Source organism: Lissotriton vulgaris, chromosome 6 (assembly GCF_964263255.1).
Source record: "Lissotriton vulgaris chromosome 6, aLisVul1.2, whole genome shotgun sequence".
NCBI lineage: Eukaryota > Metazoa > Chordata > Amphibia > Caudata > Salamandridae > Lissotriton > Lissotriton vulgaris.
Genome location: NC_141694.1, coordinates 1,921,504,884 through 1,921,519,574, shown reverse-complemented (window position 1 = coordinate 1,921,519,574; position 14,691 = coordinate 1,921,504,884).

Below are 14,691 nucleotides of genomic sequence, written 5' to 3'. Positions count from 1 at the left end.
CGAGGGCTCACGAGCAACGAGTTGGTGCAGCCTTCAGAGCACAGGAACAAGAGGACGCTTCTTCGGATTCCCGCTCTATTTATCCATCTGCCGGAGCGCGGGGACCCTCCTCCGGTACGCCTACTGGGGCGTGGTCTTCCGTGCGGGTGTCTAGGACAACCCCTCCTGGGCGGGAAAGGGCGCGCCCCGGCTACGCCACTTCGGGCATACCAGCCGAGCCACGCCTCCCGCCCAAAATGGTTTCCCGGGGGGATCGAGGCACCCAACCATACGTTCGGGGGGACCGAGTGGTCGCCCCTTTCCAAGAGCCTTTTCTAGTACGATCTTCGCGGGAATAATCTGTGAAGCTGCTTTTTTATTTTGATAAGTTATTGGTTGTTTGAGCACAATAAGCAGCTGTTGAAAGCAGGATAACAGTTATTATCCAACAGAGGTAATACATTCTATTCTCAGGAACAGAAAGCAGCTCAAAGAGAGACATCTCAAAATAAGAGTCAACTCAAGGTTTTAGTGTCTGTGATGGGAGCATACATACTGATAGTTCAGGAATAATTCTCAACCTCAAAGTAGGTCAATGAGATTCTCTTATTGCAGACACTCACAGTGTTTTGTGTGAATTGTCCAGTGCTGTTCAGAAATCCCAGTGTTACTACATGTTTGAAACCCAGAGTCAAGCACACCAGACGTTGCTCTGTCCTGCCCTGAGCCCAGAGTCCAAGACTCCAGAAGCCACATCACTAGAAGCTTGTATTTCTGTCTCTCTCATCCAAACCCTTTACCCCTTATGAACTTGTGAGGTCGCAGAGTTTCAATCAATTGCTTTCACGCCTGGTCTCAGCGGGATCTGGGGAATAACGTCGCCCCATCAGAACATCCTGGAGTTCAGGTGAGGGGCTGGCAACAGACACTAAAACATTTTTATTCCTTGAAATTCATGAATCCAGTTCCCTGCATTAGATTTTAACTTTTTGTTGTAATTTTAATGAAACAAATATGTACTATTTTTTATAAATTTGGGTTGGATTTTTATTGTGTTTTCCTTATTCAATGTATTGGTGTTTTTAAATGCTTGACACACCGCCCTCCTGAGTTAGGCCTGCCTGCTCACAGCCAGCTGCCAAGGGATGCATATTGAGACCTTGACGGGGCCTTATATTGTGACTGTAGCCTTATTGCTAGTGATAGGTACCCACTTACCCTACTAATAAACCACATTCCAACAAGGTAATTACACTCTAAATAAACCCAAAGAGAATCAGGAACAGCAGGTATTTAGTGAATCAATGTCTCCCTACCAACCTAAATATCAACACATGGCTCATAACACAGCAAAGTCTCCCAAACAATTTAATATTATATGAAATAATAAAAAAAAAACATGTATGTGTCAACCATAAAATAGAAAATATAAGTAAGACACCCACAATCTCACCCATAAAAATGATTCCCAGGTCCATCACCAAATGTTTTACCATCTGCTCTGAACGTAGTGCTCCCTGCATTGCACTAAGCTGGGATTTGCCCTCTTTGTTACCTGATGCATGTTGGGGAGATTTAAGTTTTAATCTAGAACTATTGCCCTCATGCCATCCCTAGGCACAGTCAAAGCGGAGTCAAGCTTTTGATAGCTCCTATGTTGTTGGACTGATAAGTGCATTTCAAAAGGGTCTGGAAGATATTCATTCCAGGGAAATCGCCTCATGAAATGGGCTGCAACTGCAAAGACTCAATGGCCCAGATGCATCAAACAAAAATCAGCTTGAAAAGGGGCAGATTCTCAGAATCTGCCCCTTTGCGACCGGCATTTTTGCATTTGGAATGCATCATCCCAAATGCAAAAATCGCAAATTGAGAATTCGCTAAATTGTGATTACTTGCATTTAAGGAATCTAAAATTAAGATTCCTTAAATGCAATGCATTACAGTTTAAAAAATAGCGATTTCGCTAATAGGGCACGCAAATTACCATGAAGTACAACTTCATGGTAATTTGCAAAAACTTTGAAAAATGCACTAAAGTGCATTGTTCAAAGTACATAGGGCATGTGTTTGCGCAACATATGTGCACAGATCAATTTTAGGGGTGCAACAGGGTGTCCTTTGGACACCCCTGCACCCTTGAAATCACAATCTCAATTTGAGAATCGCTATTTGCGATTCGCAAATTGAGATTGTCTTCCCATTCATTCCTATGGTCCTCTAGGCCCATAGGAATGAATGGGGAGTTATTCCTAAATTGCGACTCACAATTTGCGAGTCGCAATTAAGGAATATAAGAAATCACAATTTTTTTAGGAATTTCTTGTTACATCGCATTTTGCGATTCCTTATTTGCGATTCCTTATTTTGCGCAAATAAGGAATCGCAAAATGTATGCTTGATGCATCTGGGGGTAAGTGTTTTAAATTCCTGCTGGTTGCACCAAATCTGAATGTCCCCGCAAATTTTAATGTACCCTCTATCCTACCTCTACTAATAATGTCTGACTCAAAAGATGGACACCAACAATAAATCTCACAAAGGAAGACTGACTCTTTTCTTGCCGAAATGAAGAACTAATTGTCTGAAGTCATCACAGAACAACTCCAATACTGACAGCGGGGGGAGGTACAAATATCACTGGCAGACCTAACTAAGATCAATAGTTCAATGGGAGAAAGGGAGAAAGGAAACTCAAGTGATATCTCGCAGTCATAGTTCACCCCAGAGGAAACTTCTACTGTGGTCTGGTCGACATGCGACAACGTGGCAAATTTCAGGAAGAAATGTAAAGATCACATACATTTATGAGGGATTACATTAGAATCTGCAATGCAAGACAGCATTGAGGGACCCAATATCACCTCCTTCTGTGCTGCACTACTTGTCCAGGTCTTGGGAATAGATGCCTCCTCACAAATACTGCTTGTGGTGGCTCATGGGGCTGTCCTTTCAGACTAAAAAACAAAAGGGTATGTGGAGGGTCCTGGGGAAAGTTTAAACGACCTGTCTGCTCCTTCCCCTGCTGACTAAGTACGAAACACACAACAGAGCAGACCAGGTCAAAGGATGGTGTCTGCCCATGGAAGTAAGTGTAAATCAGGCGAATGCATGCGTGAGCAAATGCTGTTGAGAAAACATAGCCTATGTTTTCTCAACAGCATTTGCTCACTCATGCATTCGCCTGATTTACACTTACTTCCATGGGCAGACACCATCCTTTGACCTGGTCTGCTCTGTTGTGTGTTTCGCTGTCCTTTCAGAGCCAACACTGGCCTGTGGCCCAGGGACATCAGACCATAGCTTTAATCCTTAGACATTAAGGGCACAATTATGCAAGTCTCCAGTCACCAAAAACTGGCAGAATGGGATGAGGTGTGATCATACCAGGACTTGTCTCAGCTGATACTGGCACAAAAAAGGAGGATGATGATGGAAGTGACCATGGAAATGACAATCAAGCAGATGCACTACAAATGGACCTACCACCCTCACTGGAGGGGAAGTTGAGGTCATCACTATAGTTGGACCTGAACAGAGAGGTACCCTAGGAAAAGGAAGTTGTGGCAAATGAGAACAGGAGGGAGGGAAGCACAGCTGGCTGCAACAGAGTCATGACAAGTGTCTCTGGGAATCTATGGCTCTTATGTTGTTCTGGGCTGGGACTATGTCAAGAACCTGGAGAGGACAGCAGTGTGGCTATGTGCATAGTTTCGTGCTATGGTAAGCCAGAGCCGTGGATTTGTTTTCATGTCCCAGGAGTTCTTGTTGGATGTCCTATCTATCGCTTGGTTACAGTTTGATTTATTTGATTTGGAGATTCAAGGTGATGGGGAGGAATCACACTACTAGTGAGAACATTTTATTGCAGTCTGATGCTAGGGAGCGATCGTTTACTGGAGGGATAAGTCACCCAATACACAGCCCAATGCTTAGAATATTGACAGGGGTCTAAATCACCACTGTGAAATTCCATTAAGTTTCCAGAGTCATCTGTAAGGACATCTCTGTCATTGTCTGCCTCCAAAACACATTTACTCATGGAAGACACTCAATTTAAACATTTCCCCACACTGTCCTATGCATCAACAGCAGATAAGAAACTCAGGGGAGTTATAGTAGCAATCTGCAAGCTATATTTGTTGGCTGTAAATTTATTTATAGTTGAAAAAAAGAAGGATGTTATGTGCTTTTGGGGGCATATTATCAAGACAGGTGATAAAATTATCACCACTTTATCGGCAGAAAACTGCTGATAAAGCGGCAATAATGGGCTTGATGATATGCTCAACGGAATTCCAATTGAAGCCCATGTTAGATGTGAAGACATCTAACATGAGCTTCGATTGGAATTCCATAGGGCATATTATCAAGCCCATTATCGTCCCTTGGTTCGCACTTTGACAGAGTGGAACATTATCCTGGTACCTTCCAATGCGCCAGACACTGGAAGGAGGGATACAGGACACACATTCTCTCGCTTATACAGGGGTAATTGAAATGAGAGGATATTTGTTTTGAGGACTTTGATTTTACACCTGACCCAGATTGTGATAACCACCCTACAGATAGATTCACTGGCACCGGCTTGGCAGGGCCATTTGAGTCTAAGCTGGTGGATGCTGATCCCTCAGAGCCATCACCAAGGAGACAGGAAGTGTCCTTTTTTCTCTCACAGCCATAGAACATTCTCACAAATTGACCAAATATGAGCCAACCAGTACTATGTGATTGTCAGAAATGGGGTCTCGAGTTGGCAGAGGCATGCAGCCTGTCCGAGTAGGGACCACCACTCTAGCGGACACCAGAGGAATTTCCTTTCTGTCATCACCCCCTTGGGAGCTGGGAAAAAAGCTTCTGCAGCTCCCAAGGGTGTTCTGATCATTTCTCCAAAATGACGATCGGGGCGCACATCGCCCTGACATCATTCCAGAGAAACTGAAACTCAGTTTCAGTTTCACTGTCTCAGTGCTCAGTGAACTACCTCAGTCCCTGCTTGGAGATTGCCTCAGGAGGGGGATTCCCAAGAGGGATCCACCCACTAGGCACCAGGGAGGGTGTAGTGGCCCTTGGGCAAGGGCTTTTGCTCCCCTCATTATTTTGGGCAAATTCAGTCGTTCTGCTCCCATGGGAAGCAGATGGGGGCAGAAAGCACACTAGGCACCAGGGATATTGGTTTTTACATCTATAAGGGTGGGGGCAGCTTAAAATGGGCTTGACAATGCCCCCATCTCTCAAATTCCACAGTCTTTATGCCTACCCTGGGAGGCAGATGGGGCAATAGCCCCGAATCTGCACCCCGAGGGAGCATAAAACATACTCTGCACCAGGGTTTTCTTTTTATGTCTATAGAGGTGAGTGCTGCCCAAAATGGTCATGCCAATGCCCCAACCCCCACCAAATTCCACAGTCGTTCCCCCCTCCCCCCCAGGAGCCAGAGAGGGCATTAGCTTATGATCTGCCTCCCCGGGAGGGCATAAAACACGCTAGCCACAAGGTATTTTTATTTTTATGTATATAGGGGTAGGGATTCCCAAAATGGGTATGGCAATGCCCACACCCCCTCCAAATTCTATAGCCTGCTGCACCCCTGGGGGGGGCTCTAAGCACAATAGGCACCACCAATTTTTTTTATGTATATAGGGGCTTGGCAATGCCACCACCCAAAAAATCCACTGTGTTTCTGCCCCCCAGTAGGCAGATGAGGGGGGGGCAGAAAGCCCACAAGGCACCTAGGATTATATTGGTTTTTTTTTACGTAGGAGTGGGGTCTTCCCAGAATGGGCATGCTAAAGCTCCCACACCCAAAAAAAATGTTCTGCCTCCCAGAAGGCAGATCAGGACAATAGCCCCTTAGAAACCAGGGATATGTTTATGGGCATGTGAGGTATCATGTTTATCGTGAGAAAGAGGGGAACGCTGTGTGGTAGGCCCTTTGTGCCGGCGCAGAGATCCCAGACAGAAATGTGAGAAAAATGTGATTTCTTCAGCGAAATTTGAGGTTTGTGGGTGATTTGGGGTAGGAAAACTTTGGGAAATCAACACAAGCCACACATCCCTGGACTCCCACGGGCATCTAGTTTATCAGAAATGTCTGGGTTTGGTAGATTTACCTAGATGGATGCCGAGCCCGGGAATGCAGGTGCCTCCCTTGCAAAACCAGGCCGTTTTGTGATAAGTAATTTTGATGTCTCCACAATATATTTGGGCCTTTGCCTGTCGCGGGTGCTTGGCCCACCCACACAAGTGAGGCACTATTTTTATCGGGAGACTCTGGGGAGTGCTGGGTGGGTGGAAGTGTGTGGATGTATGCAGATTGCAGAACTTACCAACACAGAAATGTGTTTTTTTTACAAACTTTGAGGTTTGCAAGGGATTCTGGGTAACAGAACCTGGTGAGAGCAACTAAGGTCACTCCATCCTGGATTCCCCTGGCTGTCTAGTTGTTTGAAAATGAATATGTTTGATAGGTTTCTAGATGCTGGTAGTACTTAGGTACTTGGGATCCACAGCTAGGCGCATTTTAAAAAAGTCAGTTTCACTGGAAAAATGTGATGTGTTCTTGTTGCGTTTCGGGGTGTTTCCTGTCGTGGACACTAGGCCTACGTACGCAAGTGAGGTACCATTTTAATTGAGAGACTTTTGGGAATGGGGGTGCATGGAAATTTGTTGATCCATGCAAATTTTCATGACAGAAATCTGAGGAAAATATGCTTTTTGACAAAGGTTGGGATTCTGGGTAACAGAACCTAGGGAGAGTCACACAAGTCATGCAATCCTGGATTTCCCTGGGTGTCTAGTATCCAAAAATGCATAGGTGTGCTCTGCTTCCCAAGGTGCCTGCGGAGTTAGTGTTCCCAATCCACACCCAGGCACATTGCAAAAAAAAGGGTCAGTTTTCGATACAAAATGTGATCTGTCCACAATGCGTTTTGAGCCGTTTCCTGTTGTGGGTATTAGGCCTAATCAAAAACAACAGTTGATAGACAGAATGCAGAACAATGTCATACATTCACCCCTGTACAGAGATCTGGGCCTAAATCCATCGTTTTTTTGCTCACCATGCCATTCCAGTTTGAGCCCAGCCATATGCAAACCAGTCTTGACCCTGCGCCCAATGGGAAAGTGTGGCTCAACGGTTAGAGCGGCAGACCCAGATGCAGAGGTCTAGCCCGGGACCAGGGTTCAATTCCCCGCCTCGGCGGGTCTTGGGCTCAAAAATTCCACGGACCTGATAATTCTCGCCTCAGTGCCTATTCCAATCATGGAGTCCCACTCTGCAACTCTGGGCGATAGCTTGCTTAATCTCCACAACGGCCCCCACAACACTAAGGATGCCTGGCCTCCACCTTGGGGGTGCCCTGGAGTGGACGCCTCACAGGAAAAGCCAGGATGGGTTCCACAGCGGTATTCGTACAAGCGCCTTGAGACCCTTGTGGGTGAGTAGTGCGCTATACAAGTATCAATATACAATGGGAACAGTCCAGCCCAAACTGCCAAGCCAGGTCCTCCCTGGACTGGAAACAAGCATCCTAGGTTTTGCTTTGTTTGCCCTAGGTTGGCAGGGTATGCCCAGAGGAGGGTCCCTTACTCACTTTGCCACTGGAATCAAGCTAGCCTGGTTGTTGACGGCTGATTAGCCAGAAACCGGTCTCAGGATGCTTGTGTCCGGTCCAGAGAAGACATGGCGTGGCAGTTCGGGCTAGATTGTTCCCATGAGGCACAGGGCCAGACTGTTTTGCATATGGCCATGTCTGAACTGGGGGTGGCAGAGAGATCCAAAGAATGATGATGGATTTAACCCAGATCAGTTGACTGGGGTGAGTGCTTGCAATGTTCAACACTCCGTCCATCATCCCCTTTGGTTTTGCTTCATTATTTAATCACACAAGTGAGGCACCATTTTCATCAAACTTTGGGCAATGCGGGGTGGGTGGAAGTTTGTGGATGCATTCAGATTCCAGAACTTTCCATCATAGAAATATGAGTAAAAATACGAGGTTGATTTGAAACAAAGTTTGAGGTTTGCAAGGGATTCTGCATAACAGAATCTGATGAATGCCCCAAAATCACCCGATCCTGCATTCCACTGGGAGTCGAGTTTAACATTTTTTACACATTTGCTAGGTTTCCCAGTTGCTGGCTGAGCTAGTGCCCGAAATCCACAGCTAGGCACATTACGAAAACTGGTCAGTGTTCACTAGAAAAATGTGATATGTCCATGTTGCATTTGGGCCATTTCTTGTCGCAGGCACGAAGCAAACCCACACAAGTGAGGTACCATTTGTATCAGGAGACTAAGGGTAACATGGAACAACTGGTATTATTACCAATTGAATTTCTATGCTTTTCTGCCTTCCAAATGTAAGCCAATGTGTAAACAAGAAGTCATTTTGAAATATGTCCTATGATTCACATGCTAGTAGGGGTACCCACCCTTTTGCAAATAACTACTGCTTCTAAACTGTATATTTTGTTTCCATTTTGCAAATACATAGGTGTCCTTAATACCTTTTATACTCTTTATATTTTTCCAAGTGAATTGCTAAACTAATTTTCAATATTTCTTATTTTCAACTGTTAGTTTCTGTAAAAAAAACGTGAAGGATCTACACAAATAACTCCTTGTTGAATTCAGATTTTTTTCTACTTCTCATAAAATGTATAGCTTTCCAGGATCCATTATTGATTTTATACACATTTCTATCACTAACTGGAAGGAGGTTGAAAGCCAAAAAGTAGCAAAAATAGGCTATGTCCCAGGAAAACACCACAACTGTGTAGAACATTTTGGTATTCTGAAAAAAATCAACCTGTTCCTGAAAGCTGGAAAGATGGTGATTCCAGCACCACAACCTTTTGTTGATACTATTTGTAGGGAAAAAAACAGACACTTTCTTATGCAGCACTTTTTCCCAATTTAAAATAAATAAATAAACTATTTAGTTGTATTTTGGCTAATTTCTGGATCCTCTCCAGGAAATCCACAAACTCTGGGTACCTTTAAAATCCCTGTGATGCTGGAAGAAAAGGACTCAAATTTGGCATGGATACCTTATAAGGATAAAAAGTTACAGCGGCCTGAGCGTGAATTACCCCAAATAGCTAAAAAATGCTAAGCATGGGGGGAAATGTCCCGCAGCTAAAGGGTTAACGAATATTTCTAAATATATTGCATAGAGTCATAAAGCACCAGTTGGGGACATCTAGTTGAGCTAGTGCGGGGTCATTCCAAAGTACAGGTTGATCGCGATGGAGCGGAAGTCCAATACAGGACCCACGAAGGTCCGTCTGAAAAAGTACCTTGGAAGGAAGAAACATTGATTTCGAAGACTAAATGTGAGGAGCAGAGGCTGTGTTGCATCGTTGTCAAGCCCTTGGATGGTGGGATGCATTTGTTCCAATCTGTGCAGTCAGCGAGACTTCGCCAACAAAGCTCTTTTGCTATGCATCGTCTTCAAGCCTTGTAATCCATTGCCATCATTTCCGACCCGCCGAGTAGCTGTTGCCAGTGAGCGCCAAGAAACCGCCAGGTGAACGAGCGCTATACAAAACCCTTCAAATTCATCAAACTGTGCATTCTATTGAAGCAATGTCATTTAGCAGCAGCTGCATTCAGACAGAAGATGTGTCAGTTCCTATTGGTGCAAAATCATTGATGCAAAAGTTCTGCTGTATCTGCTCAAACAAATCACTTCTAGGGCTGAATTGGCACCACTTGACAAGGCAGGACTCACAGATAGCAGAGTTGAGGTGTGGTTGCAGGGTTGTAGGAAGACTTTGATGACCCTGAGACTACAGAACAAACACCAAGTCAACAAGTCCTTGGAGTAAGTCTGGGTTCAAGTGAGATGGGTCCAGTCCTTTCCTCAGCAGGGCAGAGGGTAGCAATCAGCAGGCAACAGACAGCACATCAGAGTAGAAAATTAAGCAAGATGGCCGCCTGGTAGGAGCTCTTGTTAAGAGCTCCCAGTGCTTTGGATCCCACTATTGGATTTATCCCTGTTAGCGCCCACCATTTCAAGTAACTCAACAACCACAAGTAACTGGATTGTAACCACAACACTCTTACCTGACTGGCGGATGTCTGGAGCCTGCTGAGAGCCCCGCGGTCACCCGGTAAGCTGTGGCCATCAGAAGAGCCCGGAGTCACCCCCACCTTCACCGGACTGCCTCGGGCCATCGGTAGAGACCGAGATGGATGGCTGGAGCCTGCTGAAGGTCTTGCATTCACCTAGGCAGCCATCGCCAGGAATCTTCCCCCCTTCACCTGGCTGCTGCGGGACATCGATGAGCCCGAGATTGAGGGCTGGAGCCGACTGGGAGTTCATATCTCTGCCAACCAGAAACCCCATTTCTAACACAAAGTAACGGTGGGAAAGTAAAAAGCAATGAAGATACTAATTTAAATACCTATGTGCTTCACAAGGACCCCATCATTTCCCCAGCGATTCTTTGGGGATCATCTCATTACTGCATTCATTAATTGAGACCATAGATGTGATTTCTTTTAATAGTTAGTTAGCATTGCACAACTCAAAACACACCGACTTCTACATCTCTGTATCATTGAAAGTCATTATTAAGTTGCAGTGTTACAATTGTGAATAAGTGGTGTTGAGATGCTTGTGTTATGATCATGTGCGATAGGGTGACCTGAAACACAATCATGTTTGTAGATGTAAGGATATTGAACTAAAGAAACTGAAGTTGGGGAACTAATTTAGGTTTTTATGGGTTAAGTGGAGTACTAGGGTGAGGTCAATGACGTTTCTTCGCAAAACACAACAAATTAAAAATTATAATAAAATTTCATTTGCAACAAAAAGTTACAAGTTCATTGACATAAGATAACAAAATGAATACAAATCAACAGAAGAGTGACGTAAAAAAAACACAACATAAAGGGGCAGTAAAGAAATTCAGTTACTACCACCAAAGTAGGAATACTAAACAGAGAAAAAAGGCAGTAGAACAAAAAGCTATTGCATGCACAGTGCAGAAAAAGAACCCTCAGGCACCAACTGAAAGTCGGTTGCCAGTTGTATTCATTGGGCTCTAGTTTAGAATAGGTGAAATAGTATCCAATAGTGATGAAAGGTGAGTTAAAAGGAGTATTGGCTACTCCCCAGACTAGAAAAATTGTTTAATACAGAGGTAGCTCTAACTCCATTAAAAACAATAGTGCAAGACGGACATAAGCTTGGTTGTGCTAATTTGAACCAAAAGAGTCCTATAAAAATGTAGGGGTCAACATGTTTCTGCTATAGAAAGCCCAAGTCGGCTTAGCATTCATCAGGACCAAAGACGACCAAACATCGCCTCGTGTGTAACGCACTCTAAGGCGAAACTGCCACCTGGGGCGAGAAAGATATAGAGATTACAAACTTGAATGTAACCGATGCACAGGAACTTCCTCATGCGTCCCCTCCGAAGCATGAGGGATGAAGTATTCTTACGTATCAGGAGCGGTGTTCCTTAGGCTCGTGGCGGGGGGAATATCTTCACGCCAGGACCATTAGAATATCGGCGACTGCCCTCCATGGAACCTACTGGGTCCACGTCCACGGCCCGAATACTAGCTCAATTGCAATGAGAAAGCATATTAGTTTCGGACCCTGAACCCGTAGGAAAGGCATGTTACAATGATATTTGATTAAGTCTAGAAATGATTCCCTTTGGGGTATTATGTTAGCATAACAATCATGCACTTACAACACACATGCCACTCAAAAAACCTCAGGTCCGTTTCTCAGTTGCTAGTAAGTCAAATCTCACTCCAATTTCTGAACAAATATAAACATTTTTGGCTTTATTCAGTTAGTTCAAGAAAATATAAATTCATAAAAAACATCTATTCGCATTAGGAATAATACATCACGATGCACGTTAAAAACACAACAAATTAAAAATTATATTAAAATTTCATTTGCAACAAAAAGTTACAAGTTCATTGACATAAGATAACAAAATGAATACAAATCAACAGAAGAGTGACGTAAAAAAGACAAAACATAAAGGGGCAGTAAAGAAATTCAGTTACTACCACCAAAGTAGGAATACTAAACAGAGAAAAAAGGCAGTAGAACAAAAAGCTATTGCATGCACAGTGCAGAAAAAGAACCCTCAGGCACCAACTGAAAGTCGGTTGCCAGTTGTATTCATTGGGCTCTAGTTTAGAATACGTGAAATAGTATCCAATAGTGATGAAAGGTGAGTTAAAAGTAGTATTGGCTACTCCCCAGACTAGAAAAATTGTTTAATACAGAGGTAGCTCTAACTCCATTAAAAACAATAGTGCAAGACGGACATAAGCTTGGTTGTGCTAATTTGAACCAAAAGAGTCATAGAAAAATGTAGGGGTCAACATGTTTCTGCTATAGAAAGCCCAAAGTCGGCTTAGCATTAATCAGGACCAAAGACAACCAAACATCGCCTAGTGTGTAACGCACGCTAAGGCGCCGCTGCCACCTGGGGCGAGAAAGATATAGAGATTACAAACTTGAATGTAACCGATGCACAGGAACTTCCTCGTGCGTCCCCTCCGAAGCCTGAGGGATGAAGTATTCTTACGTATCAGGAGCGGTGTTCCTTAGGCTCGTGGCGGGGGGAATATCTTCACGCCAGGACCATTAGAATACCGGCGACTGCCCTCCATGGAACCTACTGGGTCCACGTCCACGGCCCGAATACTAGCTCAATTGCAATGAGAAAGCATATTAGTTTCGGACCCTGAACCCGCAGGAAAGGCATTTTACAATGATATTTGATTAAGTCTAGAAATGATTCCCTTTGGGGTATTATGTTAGCATAACAATCATGCACTTACAACACACATGCCACTCAAAAAACCTCAGGTCCGTTTCTCAGTTGCTAGTAAGTCAAATCTCACTCCAATTTCTGAACAAATATAAACATTTTTGGCTTTATTCAGTTAGTTCAAGAGAATATAAATTCATAAAAAACATCTATTCGCATTAGGAATAATACATCATGATGCACGTTAAAAACACAACAAATTAAAAATTATAATAAAATTTCATTTGCAACAAAAAGTTACAAGTTCTTTGACATAAGATAACAAAAGCATATAACAGTGGGTTCGATACTGTGGTCTTGAATTCTGTCAAATGACACAAAAACTACGTATATTCATAGGCCTCTGAATATACGTTGTTTATATTTTATCAGAAATTGGAGTGAGATTTGACTTACTGGCAACTGAGAAACGGACTGAGGTTGTTTGAGAGGCATGTGCGTTGTGAGTGCATGATTGGTATGCTAACATAATACTCCAAAGGGAGTTATTTCTAGACCTAATCGTCTTTGTGGTGTCCTGTCCCTTTGGGGTGTTGGACCCCTCTCTTTTTTTTACAATGATATTGGAAGCAGTCTTGGGCCAGCCTTGGGTCCTAAATTATGGAACTCTCCTCCCCTGTTCTTTCGTTCAGCCTCAGATCTCTGAAGATTGTGCAGCCTCCTCACCCCCTTTCTACACTCCCTCAGAGCCCAGTCCCATCCACCATCACCTGCCTGGAGCTTGCAACTGAATCAGTAAAGAACTGAGTCAAACAACATAGACGGTGATGACGGCAGATAATGTCGACAAAAATGGGATCTGTATAACCCAAGTGGTTATTCTAATACCCTTGTCAATAAGGATTGAGGATAACACCAACATCTCATAAAAAGGCTGATATCATTAAAATTGGTGTCTATTTCATGTCCCCCAGTTGCAACTCAGCTAATGGATTTCTGGAACAACATGTTTCTTTTGTGAAGGTTTCTCACTGCCCCAATCACCTCCTTGTTCCTCAAAGTGTAGATAAGAGGGTTAAGTGCCGGAACAACCATCCCATAAAAAACGCTGCTCCTTTGTCCTTCTCCGTTAAGATGACTGAGTTAGGCTTTAAATAAACCCCCATTGCTGTTCCATAGAAGAGGGTAACAACCACCAGGTGGGACCCACAGGTGGAGAATGTCCTGCGCCTCGTAGCTGCGGCTGGTATTCTTAGGATGGTGACTTACAGCCTTATTCATCATGCTCCCGTTTTGCGAGGCCCTAATAGCGAATCATAGCGAATCGCTATTAAGGACTCGCAAAACGTGATTCATGTAGGATTAGCAAAATGTTTTGCGATTCCTAATGATTCCTTATTTGCGATTAGCAAATTGCTAATCGCAAATAGGGAAAAACTCCCCATTCATTCCTATGGGCCAAAAGGCCCATAGGAATGAATGGGGAGTATTCCTTATTTGCGATTAGCAATTTGCTAATCGCAAATAAGATTGCGATTTGAAGGGTGCCAGGGGTGTCCAAAGGACACCCTGTAGCACCCCTCAAATGACATTTGACACAGGTGTTGCACACACACATGTCCAAAGGACATGTGTGTGTGTAACATGCAACTCAGAAAAATGCATTTAAATGCATTTTTCTGAGTTTTCGCAATTTACCGCGAGGTTTGACCTCGCGGTAAATAGCGGCCAGGAATTGCGAATTCGCAAATTTGAAAATGTATGATGAATTGCATTTAAGGAATCTCAAATAGAGATTCCTTAAATGTAATTCCTCGCACATTTGCGAAATCGCAATTAGCGATTTTTGCATTTGGGATGATGAATCCCAAATGCAAAAATCGCACTCGCAAAGGGCCGGATTCTCAGAATCTGACACTTTGCGAGCCGATTTAGCCTTCATGAATAAGGCTG